This window comes from Megalops cyprinoides, chromosome 10 (assembly GCF_013368585.1).
Source record: "Megalops cyprinoides isolate fMegCyp1 chromosome 10, fMegCyp1.pri, whole genome shotgun sequence".
Classification (NCBI taxonomy): Eukaryota; Metazoa; Chordata; class Actinopteri; order Elopiformes; family Megalopidae; genus Megalops; species Megalops cyprinoides.
Genome location: NC_050592.1, coordinates 32,513,508 through 32,526,763, shown reverse-complemented (window position 1 = coordinate 32,526,763; position 13,256 = coordinate 32,513,508).

Genomic DNA, 13,256 nt, shown 5'->3' with positions numbered 1-13,256 from the left:
AATAATAAAGGGGAACTATTCTTGCAAAGATATATTTTAATCTATTTTGAACAAGTTATGAAAAGTGTGTTCACTGCAAATACATGGTGATGCACAGGAGACTGTAGCAGTGTATTTCAAAAATGGCCCAGCTTGCAAAGATTGTGGATTGTACTCAGTCTGTCCAAACACTAACAACTTAAACAGCTTGAAGCAAGCATTTTGGTTGGACTTGGTTTGTGTGGCTTTGGAGATGCAAGTCATGAAATGTGAGAAAACCTGTCTTCTGTTCATCTGAGTCTCAGTAAAGATTCATATGTCTATTAACATCATTATTTGTTTCTGTTTTATACTGGTTTTTATATATCCATTTTTAACACGCACACACATACACTTGGGGAAGCAACAAGTGGCTTTCAAGTGACTTTGAGGGCTCTGTCAAAATGGTGTGGTGCAGGGAGGAGTGAACCCTTATAACAGTAATGATCCAAATGCAGCACCTGGAAAGAAAAGTACACAAAAAGGTAGAGGTTTAATTAAACATAATGACAATCAAACATGTACTGTGCATACTCCTTTGTAAAACAGAATCCTTGAAAAATATAATAGCATTTGACCTTACAACTGTAATTCTGCCTTTTGTATGTCTACATACGCACAAATGAAAGTAATACCAGAAGTAAAGTGACTTCAGTGGTTTCCCAGTAAAGAGCCAGAGATCCATTATCACAGGATATTGTCACAGAAAAATGAAATGAGGTCTTGAACAGCGACCACAGAGATAAGGGATTCGGTTAACGGCCGACCTTCCATGGATACTCTAAGGTTTAAGTGTCTGACAGTGGAGTGTGAGATATGTAAATTACGGTGGCCTGGGGCAGGAATAAATCTTTCTCAGATCTCAAAAAGGCTAAAAACGTCCCACTAAGGCGTCAGACAATTTCCTGCTGACTCTGGCTGAAAATGTCTGGCTGAGTGCGACATGTCCTATTAACTGTGACAATATCTCGCCTGGTCTGACAGAAGGTCCTGAGAACCTTGACAATGGCCATGTGTGGCAATGACAATTATGCATGCCAGACAGCATGTCCTAAGATAGACAAGGTGGGTGGGGATGTTTCTGCTTGTTTTTTGTTTTGTTTTTTTTTTGTTTTTTTGCCTTTGGATCAATTGCACATGCCCAATTGTTTTCTTTACATCTGAACCAAAATGCCACAGCGGGAGCAGCACAGACTGTTGTGGCTACAGATACTTGTGCTGAGAATGTCTGTCCTGAAAGCATGGAATTCTTAAGTATGATTAAGGTGAGGTTCCAAATGACTGTGCTGTAACTTGTTTCAAACCACAAACGAGGATGATTTCTCATAGGACAGCATTAAGTGCTCAACTAGTCTGTCTTCACAAACTATATACAGCAACTCTCCCAAGCTGGTGTCAGAAACTTGCTGTTGTTTTTAAATGTGCTTTATAAATAAATAAACTTGTAAATAAACTTGACTTGACTTTTCACATGACAAATCTGCAAGAGACGAAAAGGGAGTGACTACAGCCTTGAAAGCGGCCATAACAGTCTGTCTTGTCTCGGTATGCCCATCAGATGCTACTTCTGCTGTTATTCAGTTCTCTTAAAAACAGCCAACGTACTGTTCTTATAATTTCTTCTTATTATTCCATTCAATCTTTTGTTCATGTTCATAACTTTTCAGTTACACTTACAAAACTTGGCCAATACCTAGCTAGTATGGGATTATGTTGCTTGTGCTTTTTGTGTCAACACCTAAAAAATTTTTTGAGATATTTACGACTTCACATCAAAAAAATTTCCATTGAGAAAAAGGGACAGCACATTCAGAATCTGAACAGTATAACACGTGAAGCTGGAATCACAGTGGGAGTGCTAGAGCAGTCACAGCTACAGACCATCTCTTGAGTAAAGCTTGTAATTACTAGCCACTATCATTCTAGTTTTTTTCAAGCCAACTAAACCTTTGTCCTCAAACTTTTCTTTCTAGTGGTCTTTACTGCTTCTTTGAAACACCCTATAAAGCCCAAAGCAACAGCGATGATGTAAATGGTGTCTGTAAGCAGAAACTGCATAAGACTTGAGCAGCACAGCCACCTGTCCATGACAGACTGCAAGAGACAGTGAGCCAGTGTAGTCTAAAACCCACTGACCCGTCGAGGAATCTATTGAAATTATGCATCAGCCACTTGGTCTCAAAATGAACGCTACAGCAACTATGTCACTCATGCATAGATACTCTGAGTGGCCGAATAGTGAGGACTGCTTACAAAACAAAGACGCAAATGAAATCAGGGTATAATGAGATGGAGAGCAGGAGGAGAAAAACTTGCACGGACACCTGCTCACACCTTTGACTTTTTTTTTTTGTCTGTCTGTTACTTTTAGAAATTATGTGGAAGTAATGTTAAATAAAAAGGTCTTTGAACAGCGGTGTTTCAGCTGTCTTGTAAATGACTGTGTGCAAAAGCAACCAATTTGGAAAACAACCAACTTGCTCGTCTGTTGTAGAGTCTTGACTCAAAGATAGCTGAGAACCATTTGTACATCATTCCATCAGTAAAAAGACATATAAATTCTTCAGGCATTTTATGGCAATGAATATATTACAGTGTGTAAACCCATAAAGCCATTATATAATTGAACCTATATCATGTGAATAGCCACAATTAATTAACAGGGAAAAAAGTAGTCAGCCAACCGTGTCTGTTGTGCGCATACATTGATTTGTTTCTGAGTTTTTGAAATATATAAACTAATGAAAATTCAGGGTACCACAAATGAACTGAACTCTTTGATGTTGTGCCAAGAAATCTTCTTAATTACCCCTCAATATCTCCTACCAGTGTGAATGGTCCTTGGATGCAAAAGAGCAACAATGACCAGCAGGTGGCAGAAGTGTTCCATAAGCCTCAGGTGATATCAGTTGCACCGTCTTTTATGTTTGTCTCCATCCATGCATAACACAGCATTTGCAGGGGCAGTGGATTTATGTACACATACATACAGTGTGTTTCTGAACAAAGACATAATTTATAGTTGTGTACAGTTATGTTTGCTAGCACTAAAATAACAATAATTCATGATTTTTTTACTTACCCCAGAAGGTGGAACTGAGTCCAGTTGCATACTCTTCTAATGTAACAAATTGAGATGGAATTACTCAAGAATCAAAACATAGTTTTTTGGCCTGTATAAAGACATCTGACATTGACCTGACCTTCCCTTTCCTCTGCTTCCTCCTGTGTCTTACACCAGACTGGTCAATCGTCAGTCACACAGTTACTATGTGTGCCGCTAGCAGCATCTTCCACTTCTCAGTTACATTAGAGACTCCACAGTTGTTTTGTGGCTCTTCCCCTTTTGTACATCTCTTTTTGATCTCTTTTTCTGAATCACCAACTGGACTTCGTCATCTCTCACTACAACGTTCACTGGACTCACTGCAAGTCGCACTGCAAGTCACCCAGCTTACTACAGTGAGTGAAACGACAAATGGGGGATGGGCGTGGTTTTACTGACATCATCCGAGAAACTGGCAGGTGCCTGATGAATCAGAGTGTCCAAGAGCTGCAAGATGATCAAGCCATGCCGAGATACCTACTACTAGCAAAAAGCCAGTTTGTTCAGGTCGGTCATCGTCGCTTGTTGATGTGGCTGGCATCGATCCCCAGGCCATAGAGCACAGCTCACAGCACGTGCTCTCAGCGCTGAGCTGCTCAGGAGTGCCGAGACTCCACAGACCCACTAAACCGCATCTCCTTGGATGAAAGCACTTCCTGTGTGATGGCTCCAAACATGCATCTTTACTTCAAAATGTCACATCCTTAAATGTCAAGCACTGAAATCATACACAATGAGCGCAGCAAAGCGAGGGTATAATCATGAGCGAATAGAAATCTCAGTGAGGACAGGAAATATTGACCAAAATTGGATTTAAATTTTTCCCATTCCTTCTGAGAACACACAATCAGACCAATCAAGACAGTGATGGCCTTACATTTTTTTTTGCTTGTGATCATTGGCAGAAGGCCCATGGATGCAAAGCTCCTTTAGGTTCTTTTAATTTTCTCTTCAGTTCCTGATGAGAAATGTTCATTATGGACTACAGTAAGCAAACAAGAGGTTTCCTATGGTGTGGATATTAGAAACAAAAGCATATGAAATTCAAGTGTTTTCTTACTGTGTAAATAGAAGGACCTCATATCATTTTACTGTCGTGTCCACATTAATTTGTCTTGGTGAATGTAATTATGTGACAGAAATATCAGATAGGCCAGAAATACAACATGACTATTTAATAGTGTCTGGCCAGGTTTGACAGCTCATATTTACATTTACATTTAGTCTTTTTGTTGACACCCTTTTCTTGAGCAATACACAATACCTTTTAACAAGATGTTACATACATATATGACCTGGCTATAATCTCCTCATTGTTCTTGCCATTATTCTTGGGTCTGAAAGAGTGCCCGATACAGGAGTGGCTCTTCACTAATCTACAAATGAAAAAGAGGCACAATGCCCCCTCCCTACATCTACAGCAACTCACCACCCACTCCCAGTGCCCCCTCCACGTGTTGAATCTCATTAACCTCTGTCATGAGACTGAGGGACAAAGATGGAGGGCTGCATGTGTCTGTAAGGTTTAGGGTGGTGACTCTACTCATTCACCTCTTATTCAGGCACCAGTGGCATGGCTGCCATTTTTGCAAGCAGAAGAGCACACTGGTACCATAATTTAACAGCTGGAGTACAATTTCATCTCCAAGATTAGACCTGTTTCTGGCCACTGTTTGAATCTGCAGGTATGAAACCAAAGATTATTACTCTTGTGCACATTTCTACACACAAGCTTTTGACATGGAGATAACAAATAATTGATACATATCATATACTCTTACTTATCAAATGATGCTTTAATTTGATTTGGTCTGGCATAGTACTTAGGGAAACAATCCTGTAATACTTTGGCTAGGATTGTAGACTTTAACTAAAGATTAAGATATGAAACATAGAATATGTAAATATTGTAATATTTAAATATTGACATAAATGAAGGATGTGAAAAGTATAAGATATGCAAATCACCACTGACACCTCTGATTTGTTAAAATTAACATATGCACACATACACACAGACACACACATGCACCACATGCAGACACACTCGTTCTTCACTGTGACATGCTAACCCTTCTACCATTCCAGTAACACTGGGGTCAACCACCTACGCGAGGACACATATCTTGTCTTTTGTAAATGCTTCAGTGGCCACCATTATTTCACAACTCATCGAAGCATAAGCTCTGTTTGTATCTTCCATTTTACAGAAATCCCACATGTAGCTGAAATTCCTGTGATAAATTCACCTGTCCTATGGACCATGTTTATAAGAGAGTCACTCAGATGTGAAATGCTCTTTGTGTTGCTGTGTAAATGCCATTGAGTGCCTGCACCTCACCACAGAACACATGTACCTCTGTTGTGTCTGTCTATCAAAGCATAACTGAACACATGTACTCTGGGCAGAGACCAGCCAAACTGTTGAATTGTGAAAAAATAATTACCAAAGCCTTTGAACAACATAATCAGCTTTGAATGTGATTACTTTCATCTCCAGCACTTTTTGCCCGCAGTGGAGGTACAATATATAATTCCATAAAAGCTGGAGGCAGGAGATAAGTCATTTCTCTGATTTGAAAATACTGAAAGGATATATACACAAAATGGGTATATGTAGAAAACTGCCCTGTATCTAGCTGTGAAAACTGATATTTAAGGAGCCACTGCTCATTTATTAATGAGCAACTGACAAAAAGGTAATATCAATCATGCTGTGGGTGGAGACTGACACAATTGGTTAGATTCCTGATCAAACGCTGGCCCAATCAAGTTGAGCGAGTGAATGACAGATAGCTACACATGACATTGCAGTAATGTCAACCCTGGTGTGAAAACTGGAGCGTAGGGGAGTCAGAGGATACATTCTGCCGGGGGTTCCCAAGGTGGCTCAGGTAGTTAGGCACCAGTTCTCAGCCCGGGCTGAGCTCCACACCCCAAGCTCAAAACCGGCCATGTCCTTTGCTGACAGTGACCAGGAGCCCACATGGGGGAACAAACAGCATATGTATGGGCAGGTCAGCCAGTTTCCCCTGGCTGCACCACCTACAGGTGGGCTTGTGGGACTGCAGTGTAGAAAATAATGGCAGCAGGCATGCCTAAAGTACCATTGGTGAAAAAGGAGGAAAAATGCAAAAATATGAATGACAAAACAAGAAAGTGTACCCTGTAGTCTACACACACTGCTCCCTGCATTGCCACATCATGGTGTTATCACAGATTTTGTATTAAGCCCAGATATTCAACTCATATGTGTTCCTTCAGTCCTCTGTCTAGGAAGTTCCATCTGGTTACAGGAGGTTTCAATGCTGTGTTCCTATGCTGGCTATAGATGCTCTGTTCTAGACCATGCCTTTCCTTCAAGAATGTTCACAAGCTGCCAAAAAATCAAAATACTTGTATCTCTATAACAGTTGTGACACCCACCAAGCTGACTCTCTGGTTCATGTGAAAAAAAAGCCTGTGTTGTCATTTCCACAAGTAGCAACACACGTCATACATGTGTAGCACCACACGTCATGTGATCAGGTGTTACATTTTAACATTAATACCGTGCAGATGCTGGGTCACATTCATTTATGTCTCTCTTCAGTGACATGCACGTCCATAGGAAGGGCATCAGCTGCCGTTGCACTCTTTGATGACAGATTCCAAAGTGGTCACACAACTTTCTGCATCTGTGTCAGGTTAAACATCACAGTACCCCCCACCTTTTGGTATCTTTAACCTGTTTTTATCCTATCATCTACTATTTTTCAATACAAAAGCACTGATATTAAGACAGGGCACTTCCACCCAATAACCTATAGTAACCTCTATCTCTGATTTAACTTTGTAAATTGGACAGAAAAATTTACATCCGTTTCCTGTTGAATGCTGCCACCCCCACAGTAGCCTGAAATAAGTCAGCAGTTATGAGAGATTTTGGTGAGAAAGTGCTTCACAGGGAGAGGTCAGTTTTGATTCCTGAGCGTGACTAATACCTAACAGAGGGAGTTATTTGCAGGTTAACAGTGTCACCTCACTAGGGCTTAAGTTCAGATCCACCCTAGTTCTCCCTCTCAGCCATTTAGAGGGTGTGTGATTTTGCATGAATTTTTGAAGCAGAAAAAATAGCTTGATGCATGTATTTCATTTGGATGTGATTAAATAGGTAAAAATCGCTAATTATAACTATCACCTAAGCCTCAAAAATAACAGCTTAATACATTGTAATTCATTGGTAATGTAATGTACTTTTGCTGGCAGACTACTTAAAACAGTAACTTATTGATTCCTGAAATAATAATTGAAAACAGCAAATCTGAATTTATGAGGCGTACGTACTAAAAGTGGTCACTTTGAAATAATTTTCAAGAGCTGATTTGGAAGTTTCCTAACTGGTAGCTGTCTGTGTGCAACATATTTTTGGTTATTCCAAGAAACGCCACTGGCTAAAAGATGTTTGTGAGTGTTAACAAATAGTCCTAGTTAAAATCTAATTACGTACAGTAATACAGTAAACCAGCATTTATTACTTGTTTTTTCTCTAACAGTTCCTTAAAATAAACTGGGTTCAATGTGAAAAATATGGGCCCACATACAGCACCAATATGGCTTCGGGTGGAAGGAGTTGCTGTTAAGTGATGGATTTGCATTTAATGATTTGTGGATGAATGAAGCCTTTCACTTCATTCCCTTCTTATGCCCTCTCATCAGATCGAAGACACCCTCTCCTGTTTGATTCCAGTCATTATCTTCTGCAATGAGGCATGATTGCCTTGAGCTGAAAATGCAGTACTTCAGAGTCAAACTGCAACTCCTACCAATTTGTTCTAGGAACCACTGTGGATGAGAGTAAGCTTTGCAATTAGCAAAGATTTCTGTCACAATGTACACAAGAAAAGAGAATGGAAGATAACGGGGAGCATCAATTAAATATGACTGTGTCTGTGCTGTCTGATGGAACTGCCAGAGCACAAGAGTATAGATGACTGATCTTAATTCACAGAAGACTTTTCGAGATTCAAAGTCTTTATGGATTTAATCCCAATAGAAATTTGACCGAAAATAATATCAATGACTCTTATGAAAAGAAAATGACTTTGTACAGCATAAGATATTTCACATAGTCAGCTCGCAGAAAGTTTTCAAAATTATTTTAATACCATTCTGAAATAGATATGTGTCATAATGCGTGTTCAGCAAGCAGAGTGCCTGCAAGAGAAGGTGGAAGAGCACAATAATGGCCCATCACAGGGCCAGGGTGTTCAGCAGATTTACTGAGTACATCAGAAACCAAGAGGGTGAAGGGGAACTTTGAATGCAGTGTTAAGAGGGTGGTGAGGGAGCCAGTGGGTCAAAATCAGGTGGCCTGCAGCCTAAACTTACTGAATTACATAGAGATTTGAGGTCGTTCCTGCAGCTGAAGGAAGATGGGGCTCTTGTGTGGGCTAAATTCTCATTGGTAAAGGAGATGGATGCTCCCAGCCCTCTGTTTCTTAATCTTGTGAAACAGGTTGCCCAGGCAACATGAGTGCATTGCCCTTATCTCCATAAAGGCAGAAAGTGTAGTTGCTTGCACAACAGGAGGGTTATACTCCCTCCTGGAGAATGTAAGGACTCAGGCAGGGACTCAGTCGCAGACCAAGAGAGCTTCAGGTTGCAGGCGGGTTTATTAATGACGGCAGGAAAGTAGCGAAACCAAAAGCAGGCAGGGTCGAAAACCGGAAGGCAGTCCGTGGACAAAAACAGGGTCAGTAACAGAAGCAGGCAGGATCAGGAACCGGGCAGGCAAACAATCAGGCAAAGGGACAAAACGGCAGGCAGGAAACGAAGACGAAGGGCAGGCAGAGTCAGGCACGGAGAATACAGAAATCCAAAAAACTGCGGGAACGAAACAGGTACGAAAACGCTGAGATGAACTGGCAAACAAGACAGGAACAAGCAGGGTAGAAATAGGGCTGGGCTGATGAGGAGATGGGATGCAGGTGAGCAGGCAGGCAGGTGAAGGTAATGGGGCAATCAGGTGGGCGGGGACCAGGCGGGGAGCGGGGCGGGGCTGGAACACAAGGAAAAACAAAAGCACATGGACAGGGAAAAACAAAAACACCACAGCTAGGAGGGCGGAGCCCTGACAGTACCCCCCCCCCCCCCCCCTACGGACGCCCCCAGGCATCACAGCGGGTTCGCCAGGGTGCCGGCGGTGGAAGTCCCGGATGAGGTCGGGGTCCAAGATGTCCCTGGCAGGGACCCAGCACCTCTCTTCAGGACCGTAGCCCTCCCAATCAACCAGGTACTGGAGTCCGCGCCCCCGTTGCCGAACTTTAAGCAGGCGGCGCACGGTGTACGCCTCCGATCCGTCGATCAGGTGGGGTGGCGGGGGCGCCCGGGGTGCAGGACAGAGCGGGCTGCGGAAGATGGGCTTGATCCTCGAGACGTGGAAGGTGGGATGTATGCGGTGGAGCGAGAGCAGCAGCTTCAACCGGACCGCTGCGGGACTGATCACCTTAGCAATGGGGAACGGCCCGATGAAGCGGGGGGCGAGCTTGCGGGAGTCTGTTCTGAGGGGAAGGTCTCTGGTGGAGAGCCACACTCGCTGACCCTGGCGATAACGAGGGGCTTTGGAGCGGTGGCGGTCGGCGAAGCGCTTAGCCTGGGCTGAGGCTCGCAGCAGGGCGAGCCGTGCACGCCTCCAGGTGCGGCGACATCGCCGGATGAATGCAGCTGCCGAGGGGACGCCGACTTCCTCCTCCTGGGCAGGAAACAGAGGGGGCTGGTAGCCCAGGCAACAATGGAAAGGGGACAGCCCCGACGAAGAAGATGGCAGGGAATTTACGGCATACTCCACCCAGGGCAGGTGCTGGCTCCACGCCGACGGCTCCTGGGACGTCAGACATCGCAGCACCGTCTCCAGTTGTTGGTTCGCCCGCTCGGTCTGGCCGTTGGACTGGGGGTGGAACCCCGACGACAAGCTGACTGATGCGCCCAGCAATCTGCAAAATGCCCTCCAGAAGTGGGAGGTGAACTGGGGACCCCGGTCAGACACCACGTCAGAGGGCAGGCCGTGCAGCCGGAAAACGTGAAGAATAAGCAGCTGCGCTGTTTCTTTGTCGGAGGGAAGTTTGGGCAACGGAATGAAGTGGACAGACTTGGAAAAACGGTCGACGACGGTGAGAATGGTGGTGTTACTATCTGACGAGGGCAAGCCAGTGACGAAGTCCAATGCGATGTGGGACCAGGGTCGTCGGGGAACTGGCAGGGGTTGCAGCAGACCGGCAGGTGGCTGGTTGGACGTCTTATTCCGGGCGCAGACCGGGCAGGCGGAAACGAAGCGGGGAATGTCCTCCCTCATGGTGGGCCACCAGAACCGCTGACCGATGAACGCCGCAGTACGTCGGGCGCCAGGGTGGCAGGCAAGTCTAGACGAGTGCCCCCATTGCAGGACCTGGGATCGGACAGACTGAGGGACAAAGAGGCGGTTAAGGGGGCAGGAGCTAGGACCCGGCTCGGTCCGGAGGGCGGCGCGGACGGTGGTCTCGATGTCCCACTGCGTTGCCGCAACCACGCACCGGGTAGGCAGGATGGTGCTGGGTTCTGGGGTCTCGCCTGCTGACGCGAACTGGCGAGAGAGAGCGTCAGGTTTCCCGTTCTTGGTACCCGGTCGGTAGAACAGGGCGAAGTCGAACCGGGAAAAGAACAGGGACCAGCGGGCCTGTCGGGGGTTCAGACGTTTAGCCGACCTGATATATTCCAGATTTTTATGGTCGGTCCACACCAGGAACGGCGTCTTTGCCCCCTCCAGCCAATGCCTCCACTCCTCCAGTGCGAGCTTCACCGCCAGCAGCTCCCGGTCACCGATGTCGTTATTGCGCTCGGTGGGCGTGAGGCGGTGGGAGAAGAACGCACAGGGATGGAGTTTGTTGTCTGCAGCCAAACGCTGAGACAGGACGGCCCCCACTCCTATGTCCGAAGCGTCCACTTCCACAATGAACTGACGGGCAGGATCAGGCTGTGTCAGGATGGGCGCACAGGTGAAGCGGCCTTTCAGGTTGCGAAATGCTGCTTCGGCTGCTGGGGTCCAGGAGAATGCCCTGCTGGTAGATGTCAGAGCCGTGAGGGGAGCTGCTACAGTGCTGTAGTCACGGATGAAGCGGCGGTAAAAATTGGCAAAACCAAGGAAGCGCTGCAGCTCCCAACGAGAGGTGGGGCGGGGCCACTCCTCCACCGCACGGACCTTCCGCCGGTCCATTCGTATGCTGCCCGCTGAGATAATAAAACCCAGGAAGGAGATGGTGTCACGGTGGAACTCGCTCTTCTCAGCCTTGACATAGAGGTGGTTCTCCAGCAGGCGCTGGAGAACGCAACGGACATGCTGGACGTGTTCGGGCAGGGAGCGAGAAAAAATGAGGATGTCGTCTAGGTAGACGAAAACAAACCGGTTCAGCATATCCCGTAGGACATCGTTCACCAGTGACTGAAACACAGCAGGAGCATTAGTTAATCCGAATGGCATAACCAAATATTCGTAGTGACCGGTGGAGGTGTTGAAGGCTGTCTTCCACTCATCCCCCTCCCGGATACGGACCAGGTGGTAGGCGTTGCGGAGGTCGAGTTTTGTGAAGATGGTGGCCCCCTGCAGCGACTCAAAAGCAGAGGACAGGAGCGGGAGGGGGTAGCGGTTCTTCACGGTAATGGCATTGAGACCCCGGTAATCAATACACGGACGAAGAGAGCCGTCCTTCTTTCCAACGAAGAAGAAGTCGGCCCCGGCAGGTGAGGAGGATGGGCGAATAATTCCAGCTGCTAGGGACTCCTGGATGTAGCGATTCATGGCCTCAGTCTCCGGCAGGGATAGGGAGTACAGACGCCCCCTAGGTGGTGAGGAGCCGGGCAGGAGGTCGATCGCACAATCATAAGGACGATGAGGGGGAAGCGAGGCTGCACGGGACTTACTGAACACAGGCTTCAGGTCCAGATACTCCGGCGGCACTGCCGAGAGGTCCGGAAACTCCTCTGGTGCGCAAGCGACAGGTGACACAGGAGCTAGGGCCTCATGCAGACAGTGGGAGTGGCAGAACGGACTCCAGCCCAGGATCTTGTTGCCCTACCAGTCGATGTGGGGGTTATGTCGCGCCAGCCAGGGATGACCCAGGACTATGGAAGCTTGCGGGGTATCAATGACGTGCAGTACTATCTCCTCGCGATGGTTGCCGGAGATGAGGAAGCCCACGGGGGGAGTGGCGTGGGTGATGCGGACCAGCGGGACCCCGGTGATGGCATGGGCCTCCAGAGGCGAGTGCAGCGGGACCCGGGGCAGTTGCAGCTGGGCCGCCAGGTTGGCATCGATGAAGCTCCCATCGGCCCCCGAGTCAATCAGGACGGAGACCGGGTGAGGCTGATCCTCGACGAGCAACGTGGCAGAAAATAGAGGGCGGACTTCAGAGGACTGGCTTAAGGGGGTGACGCTCACCTGTAGTCCCCTTGCTACAGGTGAGCGCTGGCTTTTTGCTGGGCAGGTTGCCACGAAATGCCCAGGTTGACCACAGTACAGGCACGCCCCGGCGCTGATCCTCCTCTGACGCTCAGCCGGGGACAGGCGAGTCAGGCGAGTGCGGTCGACTTGTATCAGCTCCGGGAAAACAGGCGGCGGTGTAGCAGGGCTGCGCGTTGCTGGTGTGGGTAGGGGCTCACGGGAGGGGCTCCGCGGTTCACTGGCTCCTCTTTCCCGCTGCCGCTGTGACAGGCGCTGGTCAACGCGGATAGCCAGATCCACCAAGGCGTCAAAGCTGACCGGCAACTCCCGAGTGGTCAGCTCGTCCTTGATGGTCTCCGAAAGGCCGTGGAGAAAGGTGTCATACTGTGCCTCCGTGTTCCACCCACTGGAGGCAGCGAGGGTGCGGAAATCGATCGCGTAGTCAGACACCGACTGGGGCCCCTGGCGGATCAGGAGCATCTCCCTCGCGGCTTCACGACCGTGTTTGGAGCGGTCAAAGACCTTCCTCATCTCCTCGGCGAAGGTGGCGAAGGAGTGGCAGAAAGGGGCGTCAGCATCCCAGACCGCAGTGCCCCACTCCCTGGCACGTCCCGTCAACAGGGTAATCACGTAGGCGATCCTCGCCCGGTCCGTGGGAAACGTGGAGGGTTGGAGTTC